At 41.2% G+C, this 21,112-nt stretch overlaps 1 protein-coding gene across 31 annotated transcripts in view; it reads left to right on the top strand.

Annotated features, from left to right (window-relative positions):
• Nucleotides 1–21,112, top strand: part of TPRG1 (tumor protein p63 regulated 1) — a 287,018-nt gene that overhangs the window by 143,463 nt on the left and 122,443 nt on the right. The window contains exons 5-6 of one of the 31 annotated variants that reach the window (XM_041731600.1): nt 4,046–4,457; nt 5,430–5,487. The exons of 28 other annotated variants lie outside the window; for them this stretch is intronic. The gene's annotated coding sequence lies outside the window, so the exon portion shown is untranslated. Of the gene's footprint in view, nt 1–4,045; nt 4,458–5,400; nt 5,488–21,112 lie in introns of all 31 variants that reach the window. 2 more of the 31 variants (XM_041731599.1, XM_041731601.1) reach the window with 2 other exon arrangements.

The raw sequence follows: 21,112 nt of genomic DNA, 5'->3' as shown, positions 1-21,112 counted from the left end.
TCTTGAATTTTTTTGCACATACCAGCCACCCAGCAGGACTTCATCACACAGGGATTCCTGGACTCACCCCGAGGGATTCTAAACTAGTAAATTCAAGAATGAGGCCTGAGAATATGCATTTTTATAAGAGATTCTCAAGAAGATGATTCCAGAACTGCCTGCACATCAAATGCTGTCTTTGGGGTTGTCTTTCCTGGGCCTTGCACTGAAGGATACTATGGCATAAAAATCCAGGCTGAGACTGGAGTCATGAAGCCCAAACTGCAGGGCCAGCTTTGGTTCAGATGGTCACAGTGTTTCCCGTGTGCAAAATTTCTCACGTTGCAGGAGTGTGGCCAGGTCAGGGACTAAGGCAAAAGTAACACTCCCTCCCCTTCCCCATGTGATCTGGGCAACATCTGAGGCTATCTGCTTACATTCTGGTCACAGCTCCCAGAAGTCATCAAATGTCAAGGCAGAATCACTCAACAGAGTCCCCAACACATAATAATGATGAAAATAAAGTATAAACTTCCTGGCCTAGAATTCAAGACTCTCAGTAAGATGACCTGGGTCTCCAGCCCACCATTCCCCCATTCTTCACATATCTCATCAGAGCAGGGTGACTGTTGCAGTCACTGCTTGGAGGCAGGGCTCAGTCTCACTCACATTACTGGGAAGTGAGGGCCCCATGGCTCCAGAGCCCCTCCTTGGATACCTAGGGCTCTGCACCCTGATGTGTCTCTATCACATCCTGCCGTAACCCTGGCATCAGAAGAGTTCTCTAGCAGCTTCCTCTCTGGGTCACCTCCTGTGGTCAGCGCTCAGCTTTTTTGAACTGCATTATTTTGTTGCTTTCATTATTTTGTCATGCCAACCTAGGTTCTAGAGTATGCTCTTAATCTGAAAATCAGTTCCTAAGTCATGACACTGAAATGAAGAGAATAGTGGTTTGGTTCTTAGAAGCACAGAATGCCAGCCCTGGAAGGGCCCTCACTCTGAGCATGTCCAATTTACCTGAGGTTGTTGACCAGGAAGCCCGAGTCCAGAGAGGGAAATTCTCCCAAGTGTATATGTGCCCAAGTCCACCCAGAGTGTTAGTGAACTAGCACTCAGAAGTGACTCTCCACACCTAGACAGGTGTGTCAGTCCTCTCGTCCTAACTAGTGCTTAGAGTGCAAGAAGCACATCATGCTTCCCTCGGAGTCTCTGTGTTTCTTCTTCTTCTTTTTAATGTTTTATTTATTTATTTATTTATGAGAGAGACAGAGAGCAGCAACAACATGGAGAGGTGCAGATGGAAAGGAAGACTCCTCTCTGAGCTGAGCTGGAAGCCAGTCTCGGGGCTCAATCCCAGGACCCTGGGATCATGACCTGAGCCCAAGGCAGGCAGATACTTACCTGACTGAGCCACCCAGGCACCCTTGGAGTCTTTGCGTTTCAAAAGCTTATCTTGCATGTTGTTTATAATAGACTCTTTATTTACATGCTTGAGTTTCAAGTTTTGCCTGCCTCCTTTGATTTGATCTCTTCTCTACCGAGACATGTGAACTGACTCTGGCCATTGGAAGCACTGGATAGGAGAGAAGAGCCAGTGGTAATAATTTCACTGTCCTGCAGTTTTAAAATAGCAGATTCACCCTCAATTTAATTTGAGCCCTCTGTGCTGGGCATCAGAACCTGCTGGTCACCACACTGGTTACCTGTGTAGCAGAGGAGTAGCTTCTGCCCCTGTGTATCCCAAACAGATAGGAAAGGGAAGTTGTTCAAAAGGGAATCCATGCTGAGAGCAGCATGGGAAACTGACTCCAAGTGTGTACGTGGGTCACCTAGAGCGGACTGTTTCACTGATAAAGGGTGGCCTGTGACGGCTGCCTGAGTTCTGCTCTGAAACCCTGTCCAGCTCTGTGATGTCAGGTGGTGACTGGATGGTTTCCACATTCACTCCAGCGCAACCCACTCTTCCCCTTGAGCTCCTTGAGTAGGGAGGAGCCCCGTGTGCTTAGCAGGAATGGCGAGCCACACCTTCGGTGTGAGTCAGGCCCCCAATCCACCCAAGATGGGGAAGGTTGATAGGGGTGTGGCCTGTGGCAAGTTTCGTGTTCTCCAGTCTCATCTTTTCCTTGGTTAAACATTCATAGTGAAGGGCATTCCATGGTAAGGCTCTGTTGCATGAGGAGTCCTTCACTCCACCATTGGTTGCTGACAAAGCTTTGCTCCATCGTTCTCTTCTTCCTGGTGCTTTTTCTTCTCTATTGCTTTGGGGGATTGCATTTGCAAGACCAGCCAGACAGTTTGCAAGCCTCAGTGCAAAATGAAAATGTAGGCCCCTTGTTCAAAAACTAAGGATTTCAACCTGGTGACAACAGAACACAACCAAACATGGGGCCTTTTATCTACAGGGCTCCGGGCCCCTGTGTCGGTTGTTTGCCCAGGAAGCCACCCTGGGTGGGGATGGATCAGGGAGTGGGTACCTGGGGGGGAGAGTGAAGCCCTAGGCCAGTAGACACCAGACCATTGCCTTGAACCAAAGTTCAAAATGATGAGCAATCCTCCCCAGTTGCACCCAATGTAAATAATGGCACAAGGATTAATTAGTTCAACTTGACAGCCAGAGAGATTCAAGATATACCATGTAGGTCCTGTGGCATCACAAGGAGACTTTATGTTGTGAAGGAGAAGCAGGCACAGCTAGGAAAGGTGATCCACGGAAGGTCATGCTGCTTGTTGGTGGTACCTGGGGACCGGGTCTCAGGACTCGTAACTTCAGTGCCCTTTCCAAGCCCTCGATGGAGCTGGGTATCCATGAAATTGTTCTCTGTCGCTGTGGGTAAAATTGGGATTTGAGAATAAGAGTGAGATGCAGGAAGGGAAATGAGATCAATGATAGCTGAATGGAGAAAACAAAACAGCTTAGAAAGCCAAAGCAGTTTGTCTGAGTCCTATCTGATACACAACACACAGCAAAACAGACAAATGTCTGTGCAGCAAAACAAAACTGGAGGAAGAAGATATTGTCAAATAGAATACGCATATTTCCAACCAGCCTTGAGCTCATCTGATAAGGGACAGATTGTCCAGAGTAAATAGAGAGAGGAAGAAAGATGCTTTGGGCTGAATTTAGTCCCCTGTCAAAATCACAGGGGAGCGTCGTGCTTCTCCTCCTGTTTGTCATTTCTCTGGTGGCCAGGCCTTGTAGGGCCACACAGGGGAGCAGAGAAGTTCCTTCACCCATGCATTTGTCCATCCGTCCATCTGTCTATCCATCTGTCCATCCATCCATCCCTCCATCCAACACCAAATATCTCTCTTGTCATTGTCCTGGGCTGGATCCTAACAAGAATGTTTAAGACCAGCCCTTACCTTTAAAGAGGGCAGACACATATGGATCAGCGGACAAGACTAACCACAGCGGAGTGTTATGCTCATGAGGCCCGCTGTGTGCCGAGGGACTTAGGAGAAGGAGAAATTCATGCTGCCTAAATTTCTCACTGGTTAACCTGCCTGAAGGTTCCTGCCTGCTTCCACAACTCCTGGTAGGGTCTGTTCATCATCCCCATGCCCCTCTATACCAAAAGACTCCTGGGGAGGAGGCAGGGCTGGGGAGCAGGGTTGTGGGATTCTTAAAGACCAAACCCTTTTACTCTCAGGGGTGTAGCTGTGTATCAAGCCTTCTCTGCGGGAAGTGGGGAGTCTGAGCTGGTGGCGGTTCTGGTTCAGGCTTGTTGAGGATCTGGGCCCACCTGTGCTTTCTCCCACCCACCTGCTGCTCCAGGCCTGACTGTAAGAGAGCAGCCCTGCCCTGCGAGGAGCCTGCTTCTCCCTCTGCCTGTGGCTCTGCCTCTCTCTCCATGTCTCTCATGAGTAACTAAGTAAAATCTTAAAAAAAATAAAAAATAAAAAATAAAAAATGAAGACAGCAGCCCTGCCAATGTGGGGGAGAGAGCAGCCAGGTGATCACCAGTATCACCCTGGGCCCATCTGCAAAATGGCAGGAGGGCAGATCTATTAAATCAGTGTTTCCTAACCCAAATAAGCAACAGCTCACATTTTCTGTCAATGACAGCAGGACTAAAGTAGAAGACGAAGCAGAATAAATGGTAAAGGCTGTCACAGAAGAGAGGGAAGAGACGAGACACCAAGAGAAATGATCTCTAAGTGCACATCTGGTAAAATGGTTCTGCAGTTCTCTGTTCCATGGCTGTGGAACGTGTCATCCACCAGGACACCTGTACACAGCCTTCACTATAACTGAAGACAGGCGAGAGGTGAATCACATTCATCATCCTGTGTCCCATCGTGACAGTTCTACACATTCATGCAGGACTTCACATTCACAAAGCTCATCTCACCTCCAGAATCTCATGAGCTCCCTGGACAGCCTGGGAAGGCAGGTGGGGTCTGTGTTATAAATCCTACTGCATAGAAGAGGCAACTGAGGCCTGGGGAAGGACGAAGCTACTTGCCAGTTGATTCCAGTGAGTGACAACGAGGGCCCAGAGCCCAGGTTTTCTGTGTGGCATTCTTCCAACTGCCATGCCCCTCTTGGGTTGCACTGTCACTGCCCCCGTTGCTGCAGGAGCTGGGAGAAGCATCCCATGGCCACTGGAAGCCTGATGATAATTACCTGCCCTGTGGACATAGATGTCTTTTAAGAATCCCTTGCCCTTTAAAATAGCATGCTTCAAACAGCAATGTACCAGTTAGTCCCAGGCTGGGATCCCGCATCTTTCAGCCACCTCCCCCTTCCCCCATCTGATTATAAAGACACCTGTCACTGAGTGGAAACTGTATTTGTTTCACAATTACTTCTCATTGCCCTGTAGTTTTACAGTGTAGAAGTGGAGTGACCTAGACGCTACTTATGGGAAACTCTCTTTTTCATCCTGGGGTCAGTAGTAAGGAGGGAATAAAGCAGTTAGATCAGGGGACTGTAGTTTATTCCATCTCACAGTTAACTCTACTGTCTGCACTTGTCGAATGCCAGCTCTCCTTATCAGCCCAGAGCTAAGGCTATCTCCTCCTCTGTGAAGTCTTCCAGGACTGCTCCCTCCTCGGGATTCCCACAGCAGTTGTTCTGATCCTATCCATGATATTTGGGTGCTCTTCACTTTCTACATATTTTATTTTCCTGAATTTTCATGCCAGAGGCTGCATCTAGTCCATTTTTCTCTCCTTGTCTACACTGAGAAATGAGAATGGTCAAGGGGGTTGCTCAGTTAACTACTCATTGAATGAAGCCATAAGTGGATTATGCCCTAGACATGGTGGAGGCACGGAAAAAGACAAGCGGACATGTGATGTCTGTTCACTGCTCGTACTTTATTCTATGTAGAAAAGACTTATTTGGGTTTTAAGATCAATTGATCATGATTTGATTTGATTTTCTAGCAGTTGTTACTATGTCAACTCTTACCCTAGGTTCATTGTCCTATGCTTCTCCTTTCAAGTTCAACATCTCTGAAGGTGGAATGATATCCCCAATTTACAGATGACCAAAAATACCAGGTCAGTTGGTGTTGGTTTGCTCCCATAGGTGGCAAAGCCATGCAATGGAAAATTAGGATTCATGAAACAGATATTCTTTGATTATCATTCATTCAAAATGTATTTATTTAGTCCCTGCTATGTGCTGGACATTGTGGGGAATATATGGGAAGATAAGATGTGGTCATTACCCTCAAGAGGCTCACAGTCTAATGAGAGGGGCATGCACTTAAATGGAAAACCATGTTGTGTGTCAAACACTCTAAAAGGAATACTGACAAGAGATTCTGTATGCACAAGTACCTGGGTTTGTTCTCATGGAGATCTACCGCTCTGCATGTCCTCTATGTGTCCAATGCAAAAGTTGCGATGATGCTGAAAATCACAAATATCCAATAAATTAAGTCATCATAAAAGAATACTAATAATAGGAACAAAGACTTCAGGCTTAGGCTTCCTTACAGCTAATTGGGAACATACAGATGATGTAGGGGAATGGACAGGAGGCTGCTCCTGCTCACCTCACCAGAAGATTTCGATCAAAGAGGAAGTTGGCAGGAAAATCGAGGACATCTTGAAGAAGAGGACGAGAGAGAGGTGTGTCACTAGAGCGAGAAAGGCCTCACCCACAAACCTGTCCCTGACAGGTTGAGTTCCTCCCTGTAAACACCCTCAATCCTTTCATTTGACCCTTTGAGACTGAGCACATAACTCTCAGCCTTCTCTCTGAGGCAGGGTTCAGACTGAGGGGGTGACAACACCAGGGTGCCCTCGTGTTAGGCTTCATCTGAGCCAACCACATTTTCACTGGCCACTATCTGTGGTCTTGCCCCTTCATCCAAGAAGGGAAAGAAGAGTCTTGAGGATCAGCCACAACCTAGTCAGGTAAGCCCAGGTGGTTTCTCACTGGTTCTGCAAAGAGATGGGATTTCTATGTCTTGATTGCTCTTGGCCCCTAGCCTGGGTTTCTGGCCAGTTCCACCATTGACTCACAGTTCCATCTAGGCTCGTAGTTTGCCACGACCACAGAAAAGTCTTCCATTCGTCCTTACTGCCCAGAGTTGATGAGGTTTGTAGACCAGCATTTTTCAGGCTATAAAATTGCTTGACATACTTATCTATATATTGATTTTGATCTCAACTGCCTTATAAAAGCCATAGGATAAGGTATAATTTTCTCTATTCAGTGGCTTAGTGAACAGAGGCTTGGTGAATTGAAGTGATTTGTTCCAGTATGATCAGCAGGCTAAGGCCAAGATTAAATTTGATTCCTCCTTCTCTTCCTCTTCTGTACCACCCAGCACGTCATATCTTATCTCAAAAAGAAAAAAAAAAGTGAAAGGGTTTCCCCAAACTGTCAAATGACAAACAAAAGGTGTTATTTCCTTACAGGCAGGTTGCGAGGGATGTTTTTGAGCTCATCTGAGACAGATTTTATAATGATATATAGGCTTCATCAAATTGGAGTATCTCTAGAGAACAAATGAGAAGGTATATATATATAAATATATATATCACACACACACACACACACACATATATATAAAATATATAAATGCCTTGCAAACCAAAAAGTGATATGCAAATGTGGGAAAATGGCTCCGTGGAGCCTGAAACATGCTCTAGCTCTCTGTATGAGAAGGCTTGCATCTGGGGCTGGATGACACTCTCCTAATGTCAGCAGGAACATTATGAGGAACAGTTCATAAAAGCCCTGGGGAAATATTTAGCTTTTCAGTCTTCCTGTGGTATGTGGAAAAGCAAATCTCAAGGGGGGGTAGATAGCGGAGGAAGAGGGGGGTGGAAACACCCCCAAATCCTTTCAAATTGACTCCTGCAATTTCCTCTCTTATGACAGCTATCATTATATCTCATTGTTCTATAGTTTTTAAGAAAATCTCATCTTCAGTGATTATGTAGTTTATTTTTTTAAGATGCTAATTTTAGCTATCATTTTTCCTTCATGCTCAAAAGGTTGTAGCATTCTGTTGTGGAAGGAAATATTATGTGCATGTGCGCACGTGTCTGTGTGTGTGTGTGTGTGTGTGTGTGTGTGTGTGTCTGCTTGAGTCTGTTATGACAGTGCTAATATTTCTCCCCATGAGCCCACCACAACACAGTGGGTTGCCATGCTACACCATCTTTGGCAGACTTCTATAGTTTCGTAGTGTCTGGCTGTGAGCATCTTGAAGGAGTCACTTAATCAATTACCTTATTCAAATGGAGAAACTGAAGCCCAGAAAGATGACATGATATGCACAGGGCCACAAGGCCAGTGATCATTAAAGTTGTCAGCCAAACAACATTCCTACTCTCACTGCCCATGATGCATAGTGAATGGTGCTGGGCATTCCTCAGCAGAAGCAGGAGCTGTGTCATTGGGGGTATTGTACCCAGATGTCCTTTAATATTCCTTTCAATTAAACATTTTAGAGCACTTTGACCTTTCCTTAGCATTCGATGGAAATATCACATCCTGTAGAATCTGTGACTTCTAGAGAAGACACTTTTCTTATTAGCTTGGTTCTTGTGCAATATTTATTTTAGCCAAATTCTGGAACTTCTTAGGTGTAGCATTAGGAGATGTGCAAGCACTGGTGGCATCGTCATTTTATTTAGCCAGTCTTGGTCTTTGTTTCTTTTAGGACCCTTCTAAAGAGCTGTCACTCAGTTTAACTGGTTGTAATGCTGTGTGATCTTTAATTCAGAATTGTAGAACCTAATGGCAGGGTTGAGTTCTAGAGTTCCTTTAATCCAGGGGCTGCAGACTAGTGGCCACAGGTGAGTACAGCACTCAGATGTGTTTTGTTTGTAGTGCAGTGGTCAACAAAACTGAACTAGTTGCAAATATTTAACATCCAGGGAATTTCTTATAAAAGTTCAGATATATCATTTTTCAGGACGATCAGAAGATCTGGTTTTAGTGGGTCCAAATACCCACATGGAAAACATATTGTCTGGGTCTGGGCAGCATGTGCTTCTTGTAGATAGAGCATGTATTCCCCAATCATTTGCATCTCTGTGGGACCTGATTTTGGCTAGCAAGTATTTGCGTTTGTCAATTTTGGTTTCTTCCAACCTGTCATGAGCTCAAATCATTCTGTGTTTCAAGGGAAACCTAGTTCTACATAATGATAGGCCAGGCTATAGATCAATGTCACCAGGGAGGAGGTGAAATTAATTCTTTGGCCCTAACCTCTTATTATTTGCAGAGTAGGAAGAGAAATGATGACTTCAGCAGAACATGCCATTGGCCCTGATACCTACCCAGGATATTAAACCAGATGTCAAAACTTAGTGACTTGAAAGCTTAAGTATTTAGTGACCTGACACAGTTCTAGCATAATCTCTGGGTGCCTACAAGAGAAAAATTGACAAGTGCAGGGTAATACTCTTTACTCAATAGATCAATGTCATAAAAATAAGAAAAGAAATTATGATGTATGATAGCACATAGATTGCAACACAATACTCCACATTCTAAAAGAATACAGAACAAATTGCTGAAATTCTAGAAACTAGCCCAATAATATGTTTTCTGTAATTCATTCACTGATAAAATAATCACTTCTGGATCACTTATAGTGTACATCACCCTAAGTTAGGGGATTTAGGGATGAAGAGCAATGACGCTTCCCCAGAGGGGCTTACTAGTATTGAAAATGTGTGCACAAATAACCAAAACATAGGACAAAATATGATAAATGCTACAAGAAGAAGGAAGCCAATGAGTAAAGAGATATTCATGGAAACTATGTAGTTTGACACCAGGATGGCTGTAAGGAAGAAATGGCATTTGAGCTGGGCTTTGGACAGATAGAGGTGGGAAGAGTTTTTAGCAAAAGAATTTAGGCAAATTCCTAAGTCAGTACTATCTGAAGTGTACTTGAGAGAGAGCGAGAGAGAGAGAGAGAGAGAGAGAGAAGGAGCACATTTGTAGTGGCTGTATACAGGGCCAGTGGGACAGAGAGGGAGGGAGGCTAGAAATGTGGGTCTGCACCGGATCTTGGGTGCTGAGTGACAGGCTAAGGACTTCAGAGCAGGGTGCAACATGGTGGATTCAAGGAACGTTGCAACTACTGACCAGACATTTAATCCAAGTTCATTGCTATCCAAGTCCGTAATTTGGTAGCGACAGAACAACTGTGTAAGTACCACTAAGCTTAGCTTTAAGTTTTTTGAAAAAATTAAGAGGGAAAAACCAGAACTGAGCACTTCTAAACACAGTGGACACTATCAGATGCTTAGGGAGAAGGCAAAGTGGTAATATACAGAAGAATTACAAAGATGGATGAAAATATTTTTTAAAAACATGTTGAGCAACTTGTAAAGAATACTTGGGTAAAAAACATGGTTAAAATTTTTTCTTTCTTCTTTCTTTCTTTCTTTCTTTCTTTCTTTCTTTCTTTCTTTTTTATTGGAGCAAGTTTATTCCTCTGGGTTATCTGAAAGTTAGAAAAGTGATGTGCCTAAGTTCTTGTGGGATATGGAGCATTATTTTTAGTTGATAAGCTTTTTCCTTTGGTCTGGAAAGCAGTCACCCCCCAAGGAATAGTTATAGAAAGTTCTTGGATGTCCTAGCCCTCAGCTCTTCCATTAAAATACTGCTGAAGAATTCCACAAATATGTGAAGGCTTCACTGTGGTTTAAAGCATTCCTGATGGGCTGAAGGGAAGGTTCTGGTCTTATAAAGGACTCCACCAGTCACCAGAACAATGTTTTCACACACACCACAAGGTATTTGTGTAATTAACCAAACTTTTAAAATTTTCGTCTGCATGCTTGTGTGTGAGACTGGTTCATCATTGTGCCCACATCTCAAAGGCCTGTGCTTCATGGGAAATGTGTAGGTGGTGTGGCACAAAGTAAAATGAGGTATGTGAAGAGGAGTCATTCATTTAAAGCTATTTATTGAATATCTGTTCAATACAAACATCCCTTCAAGTTTCATTCCTTCAAAACTATTTAATGAATATGGGTTCTAGAGGTTTCGGAAAACCTCTGCAATGAACAAAAAGAAATAATCTCTGCCCTCAAGTAGCTTACATGTCTAATGAGACAGATGGAAAATAAACAAATCAATCAAGAAAATATACAATATATGAGATGATGGTGGGGCAGGGAAGGGGACCACAATAATGCAGGCCCTGTAAGACACAATAAGGACTTTGAGTTTCGCTCTGAGTAAAATGGGAGCCATTTACAGATTTTGGACAGAAGAAATACATGGTCTAACTTACATTTCAAAGGGAATCCTTGGTCTTCGTGTTGAGAATAGATGAGGGTGAGGTGAGGAGAAGGCAGGCAGAGACAGGGAGATTCATAAAGGAGTTCTTGCTATGATCGGGATGAGTGATGTGGAAGCTTGGATAAGCTGGTAGTGTGGGGATGAGGACACGTGTTTGAATCTTGTGGTTGAGATGGATTGAATGGGGACTAATGAGACAGAAAGGAGCCAAGGGTGACTCCAAGGCTTTTGCTGAAGAACTGGTGGAGAGCAGCGGCCTTATATCTGATATGATGAAGACCATGGCAGGAACAAGTTTTGAAGGAATGCTAGATTACTTTTGGACAGGTTAAGTTGGAGATGTTGAGTAGTGAGTTAACCTACAAATCTGAGACTCATGATACCTGAGCTGAAGATAAAAAGTGGGAGTCATCAATAAATACATGATATTTACAGCAATGAAATTAAATGAGATTATCAAAGGGGTATAGACCAGGTAGAGAGAGAGAGAGAGAGAGAGAGAGAGAGAGAGAGAGATTTAAGGACTGACTTGGATACTGCAAGGTTTTGGGTGAAGGAGGTGAGGAGAAGCCAGTCAATGGCATACCAAAGGGGAAAGGGGAAAGGGCATGGTAGGGGCAGTTCTATGCCAGCAGAGAGGAGATTTCCATCACTGGAATTGTTTAGAATCCCCAGCACATGGTAATAATGAAAAGCATTTTTCATTTACATTTTCTATAGACAATGTGCCCCTTTACCATCTGCCTCTGAAGCAGGCCACTCTTTCTATTCCCACCACCCTCTCTTACTCTCTGGTTCCATGGGAACCAAGAAAAAAGATGGAGAGGGAGCAGCCAGAGTGTGAGCCCACACTAGGTGAGTGCCACGTGCGCTGGGATCCAAGTGTGGGAGCTTTCTGAGGATGAGAGGGTGGTAGGGTAGCACAGATGCTACTGAGACATGGAGGGACATGAGGTCAGAGATGTGAACACACAGCAAGCAGTGTGGCTGGGTGGGACCAGGAGAGAATGGGAATTCCTCTTAAGAAGTAGAGCTTATGAATACAGATGTTCTTTTTAAGGAGCTTACTTGTTGGGACGCCTGGGTGGTTGAGGGTCTGCCTTCGGCTCTGGGCGTGATCCCGGGGTCCAGGATCGAGTGCCACATCGGGCCTGCTTCTCCCTCTGCTTCTGTCTCTCTCTCTCTCTGTCTCTCATGAATAAATAAATCTTTTTTTTTTTTTTTTTTTTTAAGGAGCTTATTTGTAGAGAAAATGGACACAAGGTAGAGAGGGAAGAGGGAGGATTTCCTCTGCCTGAAGATGGGAGGAAATGATAGAGATGTGCTTTTATAGAGCTCACACAGCTCAGGGAATCCAGACCTCTCAGTAGCGCCTCCTGAACCGTTGATGCTATTACACAGATGCAGGATGTCTGGGTCCCTGGGGGCAGGGCGGAACGGGGGGGGCAAGAACTCAGCATGTGCATTAATGAAAACTTGTAATATTTGGAAAGTCTTCCAAGTATGGTCAACACAGGACTTCATGTTGAACCATCTCCCTATCGGAGTATGAGAATGCAATTTCTTTTATTTTCCTTTTTTTCTTTTCCTTCTTCTTTTCATTTTTTTGAGAATGAACTTATGATACATCCTTAATGCAGCCTCCTGCTTTCTTTCCACTTGAAGGTCATATGCTGTAAAGTTCTTCCTGTTTACATGGAGCTCCAACCGTATATTTCTGGGTCTTCAGCCCTACATGGGTCCCAACTGGGACATGACTACTCTGTAAACAGAGATACATTGAAACCTATATTATTTGACCCAGCCCTGGAAAACACATGTTTAGAATAAAAAGCTTTGCACACATACCCTTTGTCTCTCCCAGTGGCAGCTGTTCTCTCCCATCATTAGTGGCACCAAAAAGCAACTCCTAGAGTAAAATGTAACCCTTGTCTTTAGCAGGGGGTCATACTGGGTCCTTGGCGTCTATTTGGTGTTTTACTCTGTGTAAGAGCTCTTAGATCCATATATATTCAGACAGCTCAGCATGACTCTGCACTGCCCCTAGAATACTCCTTTGCACTTTGCACAGATTACTATCTAGGTCTTTATCCAGCCATCTTGTAATTATCTTTTTGCAGATCTGATTCTTTTAGAGACAATTCACTCCTTAAGGGCAGAAATTGTATTTGCAGCTTTTCTCCTACTCTCTCCATTTCACTGCCTTCCCCAGCACCATACTTAGCACAGAGAAGGTTCCCCAAAATGTATTTGGGTTAATAAATTAAATTAAACATTTTGTACCATGTAGAGTTGCACTATGCAGATTAATCTATGCCACACAAGCAAAAAGTAGAGTAGCCAAATTCCAGATATTCTTATATGCAGAGTTAGTGAATTAGGTAAATCAGACCTAGAACTGTGGAAGCCAACTGGTATTTTTCACTATGCTTTTTGGTCAGAGATACATAAAACTGGATAACTGATAAGTCTATTTTGAAAATTTTATACCATCATTACACACACCTGTAACTTTCAGTAGTGTTAATATAATCATTAAGAGCTGTTGACATTATGAACATTTGTTTAATTGTTCATGCATATAATAAATTGAAGAATTCTTGTGGATCAGTAAGACCAGAAATATGAAGCTAATAAAAATTTCCAAACACACACACACCCAACCTTTGAATCTCACAACTTAAAAAAACATTACAAGTTAAAGCACATCCTAGACACATTTAAACCATTAATTGCAAAACACATATTTCTTAAAATTACAGAATTCTCTCCTGACACACAGGAAAATTGGCTATATATTTTTTGTTATTTTTTATTGAAGTAAAATTGACATATAACATTATATTAGTTTCAGGTGCACAGTGTAATGATTCAATACTTGCATGTGTTGTGAAGCAATCACCATAATATGTCAGTTAATGTCTATCACCAGGCGTCATTACAAGAATTCTTTTTCTTATGATGAGAACTTTTAAGATCTACTCTTTTAGCACCTTTAAAATATGCAACACAGTATTATAGTAGTCACCATGCTGTATATTATACCCATTTCTTGTTTACTTTATAAGTAGAAATCTCTACCTTTTTATTCCTTTCACCATTTTGCCTACCCCGCAACTTCTACCTCTGGCAGCTACTAATCTCTATCTATGACATGGTTTTTTGTTTTAATTTTAGGCTGATTTCTTCTTAGCTTTTTTAAAAAAATTTCACATATAAACGAGTTTCATATTCCACAGAGACTTAAGTTAAATTCTACATCATTTCTGGGAGGGGTAACTTGGGCATATATACCAAATACCTGAAATCTACAAACTCTGACCCAACATTCCCACTTTTACAACTTCTACTGAGGGTTAAGGATCTCGAAAAGTTTTAGCTACAAGGATCTTCATTCAATACATAGTCATTTTAAAAAAGTAAAATAAAAAAGCAACAACGTGAATAAGAATCAATAGGGGACGAGCTAAATAAATATAGTTGATTGCATAACAGAACCTTTTCAGCCACTAATATGCTGCTATAAGAAATTATTTGTTCACTGAGCAGTTTAGCACAGTGGTGGAAAACAGGGCCTTGAGGTTTGAGAGAACTTTGATCAACTTACAGCTCTTATCACTATATGACTCTGAGCAAATTCCTCAACTTTTTCCAGTTTCAGTGTCCTAATCTGTAAGGTGAGGGTAACTCTAATACCTGGACCACAGGGCTATGGTGAGTTTGAAATCAGCCAATGCAGTTAAAGCCAAGTGTTTGGCACACATTCAATATATTAAGTGTATGTACAATATATTACTCAACATCTTAAGTGTAAAAGGCAGCTTTTGAAACCATATTTCCAGCATAACTTCATTTTTTAGGTAAAAAAAAGATATTATCTACAGACATAAGGAGAAGTCTTAAAAGATACACATCAGAATTAATTTTCTCTGCATGGTAGATTTAGGGGAAGATTTCTTTTCCCTCTTTTGCTTTTATGTATGGCCTACAATGTAATAAGAAAAGTTAAATGGGTCCAAATTATCATCTGTATCAATCCCTGTAAATGAACATCTATCAAGATAGTAGTTTTGTGCCTGTGTTATCACTGTTTTCCTCATTTTCAAGTCACCAAAATCTCTTTGCACCATTGTCATGGAGGCCATTCGTGCAGTGGTTGGTAGTGCTAAGCTGATTACCCTCACTTTCCCCTTGCTACTCTACCCTTGACTTCCGTGATACCCCAGGTGGTGTATATCATAAACACATCCTTCTGTTGAGAACACTGGGTGTTGATGCAGGGGTGGAATACAAAGCAGTCAGTTTCTGACTTAAGAGGAACCCATAGTGCCTCCAAAGGGAAAGTCACTTACTTTATGGTGCTGTAATGCTTCATCTTACTGAAGAGATCCATCTGTCTCTAGTGAGTTTGGATAGCTAGGGAAAGCTGCCTTAAGGAGGTAGCGTGGAGCTATTAGAGGGACATTAAAAACAAGTATATTTCCATAGCCCACAGGTAGAATGATCTCTGACTAGGATGGAGCCCTTCCAAGCTCCTTGTGTCACCATTACCCTTGATAAGATCTCTTGTATGATTGCCTCTTTCCCCATCATTTTTCTGAAGTCTTGGATGTTTATTCTTATATTTCAATCAATTCCTTTTGTGCCAAAATCCCCATGACTCTGACTTATATTCACTTGGTCCACATCCTTGAAACATTATTTTTCACCTTTTTTGCCTTAATCCTAAGTATAATGTATGTTCAATGCAAAAAAAGTTAGAAAATTTGGAAAAAAATATAAAAAAGAATGTGGAAGTCATCCACAAGCCAGTCACGCAGAGATAATCATTCATAACATTTTGGTGCATGTGTTTCTAATACATGTGTGGGTGATTTTTTAAAATATAATATTTTATAATCTGCATTTCTGTTTCATAATAATATATCTTTTCATGTCAATTAATATTTGACTACAGGCTTATGCTGTGACATCCTTTACAACCTCCCCCTCCTACAGAGAGAGGCTCACTTTATCACTTCCATATGTCAATTTTCAGGACTTTTCCTTGCTTATTTATATATACTTCAGTCCTTAAAAATAAAACCATAGGTTATGTATAGCTTTGGATTCTGTTTTTTTACTTAACATTATTCTGTGATTTTTTTTTATCTGTCATGTAACTGTCTTAAACATATGATTTCTAATGGTTCCATTATATTCCACTAGGGGTGTGTGCACATAGTTGATACAATAAATACTTTAATTTTAAACCTATCTAATTTAGGATTGATACTTAAATTATTACCCCTTCCATGAGTTTCTCAACTTCATACAAGAAGATCTAGTTTTGATTCACCTTTGAATTGTAGTTGTGTAGACAATTGATAAAGATGAAATCCTTTGTTCTTTTTTTTTTAAAAGATTTATTTATTTATTTATGATAGACATAGAGAGAGAAAGAGAGAGAGAGAGAGAGAGAGGCAGAGACACAGGAGAAGAGAGAGAAGCAGGCTCCATGCCAGGAGCCCGACATGGGACTCGATCCCGGGACTCCAGGACCGCACCCTGGGCCAAAGGCAGGCACTAAACCACTGAGCCACCCAGGGATCCCCTGAAATCCTTTGTTCTAAGATGAAATCCTCTCAGTGGACACTTTTACTATGTGAAGGGGTTCAGGAAGTTACAGCTAAGTCATTGCAGGGAGAGGAGGCCATGACACACAACATTGTGGTTGCTTGGGGTGGGAGGAGAACTTGACCTTGAATGGGAGAGTTGGGCATGATAAATGCCTAGAAAGGGCATCCTCTCCAAAGTGCCACCCTCACTGGTTGGAGGTGGCTAATGAAACCAGGCAAGAAGTTCTCACCATTAGGTGTATCTTGCTTGTTGAATTAAAAACCAAAACCAAAACAAACTAGTAACTTATTCTTGTTGATTTCTTATCCCTGGTGCTCTTAAAGATTTATATCTCTATAAATATATAACCAAGGACTAGAAAGTTTTGATTTGTACTGGGATGGTGGTGAAAATAAATATATTCCACCTCATTATTTTTGGTATTTGACTTGCTTTGAAAAGAGCCTCTTAGCTCTCCACTTTGCTTTAGAATGGGGGCTCCAAACCAGGCCTGCATAGAGTCCTAGACTCACAGATCTGGAAGGAAATGTGGGGCCAAGTAAAGTTCCCTCCTCTGCATGTGAAAAAGTCCCCAGAGAGATGATTCACGTCTGAATCAACAGACTCAATGACTTACAGGAGGCTTGTATGAAAGCATATAAGACTTTCTCCATCATCACTAGTTACTACATGCTCTGCTCCCAACAATTCAAGTGTCTCTAACATAGATTCTACTGATCATTAGATTTCTAGCTTCCTTTTCCTCAAACCTTTAAGCTTGATTTTAAGACTCTGTTATAATTTAGGTATTTTTCTAGGCCTTTAGACCATTAGTTCCTCCAATTCCTATACTGTCCTGAAAAGGTAAATATTGGATCCACTTCACATTTGAGAAAATGGAAGCTAAGGATTTTTAAATTGCTATTCAACCTCAGGCAGCTGGTAAATTGTGGAATCTGGATTGAAACCCAAGCCTGTCTGACTCCAAAGATTCTCTACTGTGCCAGTCTATTTCCTGATACAGGAATTGATTGCATGAAATGAATCAATTTATGTCGTTACTATTCCTTGTCTATTATCTTGTGGAAGAGTTGGTTTAATTAATTCTCCAAACATTTGTACCTTTGAGTTGTGGGTCAGTGATTTGTGACACATCCCCCACAACATTGCACTTAAATCAAAAGCAACGACATCTTTCCTCCAGGAGAGGAAGCTAAGTTGTGTTACTTAGCCACTCCTACTGATTGGCCAAGCTCCCAAACAGGATTGAAGCTTAACAACGGAGAACAAACAAGAACTAAAGTTTTATAAAAGTTGTGGGGAATAAAAAGTATGAAAGGAAAAGAAAATAAAAACCCATTCAATACCACATAGGTGAAGTCATCTCTGCTAAGAGAGGGGATGCATTTCAGGGCAAATCACAGAGAATCATTGACGAGTTAGCAGGTGCAAAGGAAATTTAGGACTGTATTTTGGGATATGGGTTCCCTTAGCAAGATATTTTCTCTTGACCTATTCTCAAGGAAGATGGGTTACATTATGACTTTAAGTCTATTGGCATAATGCAGAGGGGCATGAAGGAAAGTATTTTACAGTGGCTTGTTTCAGACCAATGTTTTTGAATCTGACTTGTGTCAAAGTCAATTTGGTGTGGAATGGTTCCCCTTAACAGCTCCCCTCCCTGCCCCTTCCCCAGGCCACTCTTCAAAACAAGGGGACTCCCACCTCTTCTCCAACTCCACATGCCATGCTATGACCTTTTGCTGGAAACCTGTAACTTCTACCAAATTACTCTGCTCAGTCCATTGTAAATAAGGGCTTTGTCCTTAGAGGATCTGTTCATTGGAAGCACATTGGACTTATCTCTCTAAGACAAATGTTTTCCCCACCTTTTCCCCTTATAGAATTTACATAACAAGTTTGTAACTTGTGGCCCACATAGTGATGTCATTAGTTCTCGTGATAAAACTTGCCTAAGAGGCACTATCTTTTTCCATCTCTCTAGTTTCTTTTGATTTTACTTCCTGAATATAGCCTTTGCATATCAGTGGGCAGACAAAAGTCATTGCCCAATAGTCCAACTATTTGTGTACAGAAAGCAGGCTCCATCTGTGTATGAATTTTAGCCTTCTTCTGACTTTAATTTTTAGAGAATTTCCAACGGCCAGATTTTGATGCATTTTCTGTACGAAACATTCTTTTTTATCTCTGATGGTGGGTGCTGGAGAATAAGAGACCTGTGATGAAAATATGTGTGCTTAAAAAATAATTAAGATTTTAAATGTTTTAGCTAGAACTAATGCTTTCTTTTTCATTTTATCCTCTTTAATGTATTTTCATTTTATGCGCCCGTGGGTGGCTCAGTTGGCTAAGCGTCTACCTTTGGCTCAGGTCATGATCCCAGGAGTCCTGGAATTGAGTCCCACATCTGGCTCCCTGCTTGGCGGGAGTCTGCTTCTCCTTCTGCCCCTTCCCCACTCGTGCTCATGCACGTACTCTCTCTGTCTAATAAATAAATAAAATCTTTAAAAAATATTTTCATTGTAGAAAATTAGAAAATATAATTTTCTATAATCTCATTATTAGGGAAAACCAATGTTAACATTTTGGTGGCTATCCTTGTTCGCGTTCTTTTATACATATCTATATTTTATTTTTGCAAAAACTGAGATCATGCTCTGCCCTATTTTGTAGTCTTTTTAAAAAATATATACCCGGATGTCTTTCTACTGTATTGGTACTATGTACTATGTTTATTACATAAGCTACATAATATTCTATCTAAACTACATTAGACATTATATATAAATTATAAATTAAACAGTGTTGCTATTTTAAAAAGGGATTGGCATTGTTGGAAGATAGGCTGGAAGATGATGAGTTTAAAATATAGCTAGAGATATTAGTTATTTTAAACGATATCTCTATTTCTTTGTTTGGATACACCAACACAGCTTCTAGCAATGTACTGGTCAATTCCACTTTCTTTATCTATCTGTCTAAATCTATAATACATAACATTATTAGTGAAACAAAGTAACAGTCTTAGAGAAGCCTATATAGGGTGTGACATTGAACTAGCATAAATATGCTTCCTCCTATATTAAAGAGTCTACATTCAGTCACTCCCAATGGGAGAGTTGATTTCAACTACTCTCTAGCATTTTCTAATAATTTTATCCACTAGCTGGGCTTCAGTGGGAAAATTACTATTTCTCTACAGAATTTTGCAGTCTAACATTAATGGCATTTGGAGCCTGACATTGCCTTTTTTTTTTTTTTTTGGTGGGATGCAAGAGAAATGATGAATAATATTAACCAGGGACAGTACTGGGCATTAGAGATTGGCCCCAGCTCATTAAGAAGGGAAGACAGTTAATCCAGAAACCAATATTATATGATATGTTAACTAAATAAAATTTAAATTAAAAAAAAAGAAGGGAAGATAGAACTTCCCTAAGAGTTAACGGGAAATACATTTTGGAAAATGTCACACATTTCAGTGATCTCTTTAAACACCATGCAGGGTCATAGTTGAAGATCTTAGATGTAGAGATAATGCCAAACAACCCACATTGTGGTGATACTTATCTCAAAAGAGAAGCTCTGAAGAGTGGTCAAACTTATCCATTCACTTGAATTTCTCCATTCACAAATAGGATACATTATATAAGCCACAGATGTTCTTTCACGGATTTGATATTCTAAAGGGATACTTTAGAGGCAGGAACTGACACAGGAAGCGTGTGTATGGGTGACTCTGGCAGCATCTGCATCAAATTCCGGCACTATGAGCTTAATTTTTCTATCTGATCCCCTGGCCTATTTGGAACAGTTGCCCCCTGGGAAGATCTGGCTCATCCTTTGTCTAAACACACTGTCTCCCCTCATTATCATCCCCCACATCTTGCCAGTAGCTTTGCCTTTGTCAAGATAGGAATCAGCTATCCCTAAAAGCTCTGGGCAGTGCCATTTTCCCCTTAGCATATTTCAGAGATGGTCACTATATCCTGTTCAGATATTATTTTATTGCCTCCTTCTTCTAGGATAATATACTAATGGCTCTTCAAAAGATGCAAGATCAAGGCATTCGCCATCATTTGCAAAGTACTTTCACACCGTTTTCATTTGATTTTCACAAAAAAACTCACAGAATAAGTGGGGGCAGGCATCAACACGCAGATTTCCACAGATAAATTGAGAGGTATTATCGCAACATATATGTGTACTTAACAAATGAAGATGGCATTTCTGATGACACAAATATGTGTTTTGGTTAATCTTTCCCTGGTCCACCTTCCTACACCTCCTTGATTGCTTTGAGTGAAGCCATACATTTGCAGAAGCCTGAGCAAAACCAGTATTCCTCCCCAGTAAGCCAGCCTTGAGATACACCTTCACAGAACCAAGGAAATGTGAATATCACCAGCAGCATTTTAATTTTCTCAGTGCATTTACTATCTATTCTGTATCATGCTGCTTATTGCTTCAACAGGAGATGTAGCAGGCCACACATAAGTACACATTTATCCTTACTTTCTAATATTCTGGACTTATTTATGTGCATATAGTTTACTTATGTGCATATATAATTATATTTTCTTAAGTACTTACATGTTTTGTTTTCTTACTGAAATACAGAAAAAGAAAAGGCCTTTTGTGACAGATGTTATTATTCCTCATCTGTGTTTATTATCTAACTACAGCAAGCTAATACAAACTTTTTTTCTTTTACTTTTTACTTAGCATTCTAAACTGTCTAATTTTCTTAAATCATCTTATAATGAATCTGAAGGTCCT

The sequence above is a fragment of the Vulpes lagopus genome, chromosome 17 (assembly GCF_018345385.1).
Source record: "Vulpes lagopus strain Blue_001 chromosome 17, ASM1834538v1, whole genome shotgun sequence".
Taxonomy (NCBI): domain Eukaryota; kingdom Metazoa; phylum Chordata; class Mammalia; order Carnivora; family Canidae; genus Vulpes; species Vulpes lagopus.
Note: the sequence above shows the minus strand (reverse complement) of the source record. Positions and strands in the feature narration are given on the sequence as shown.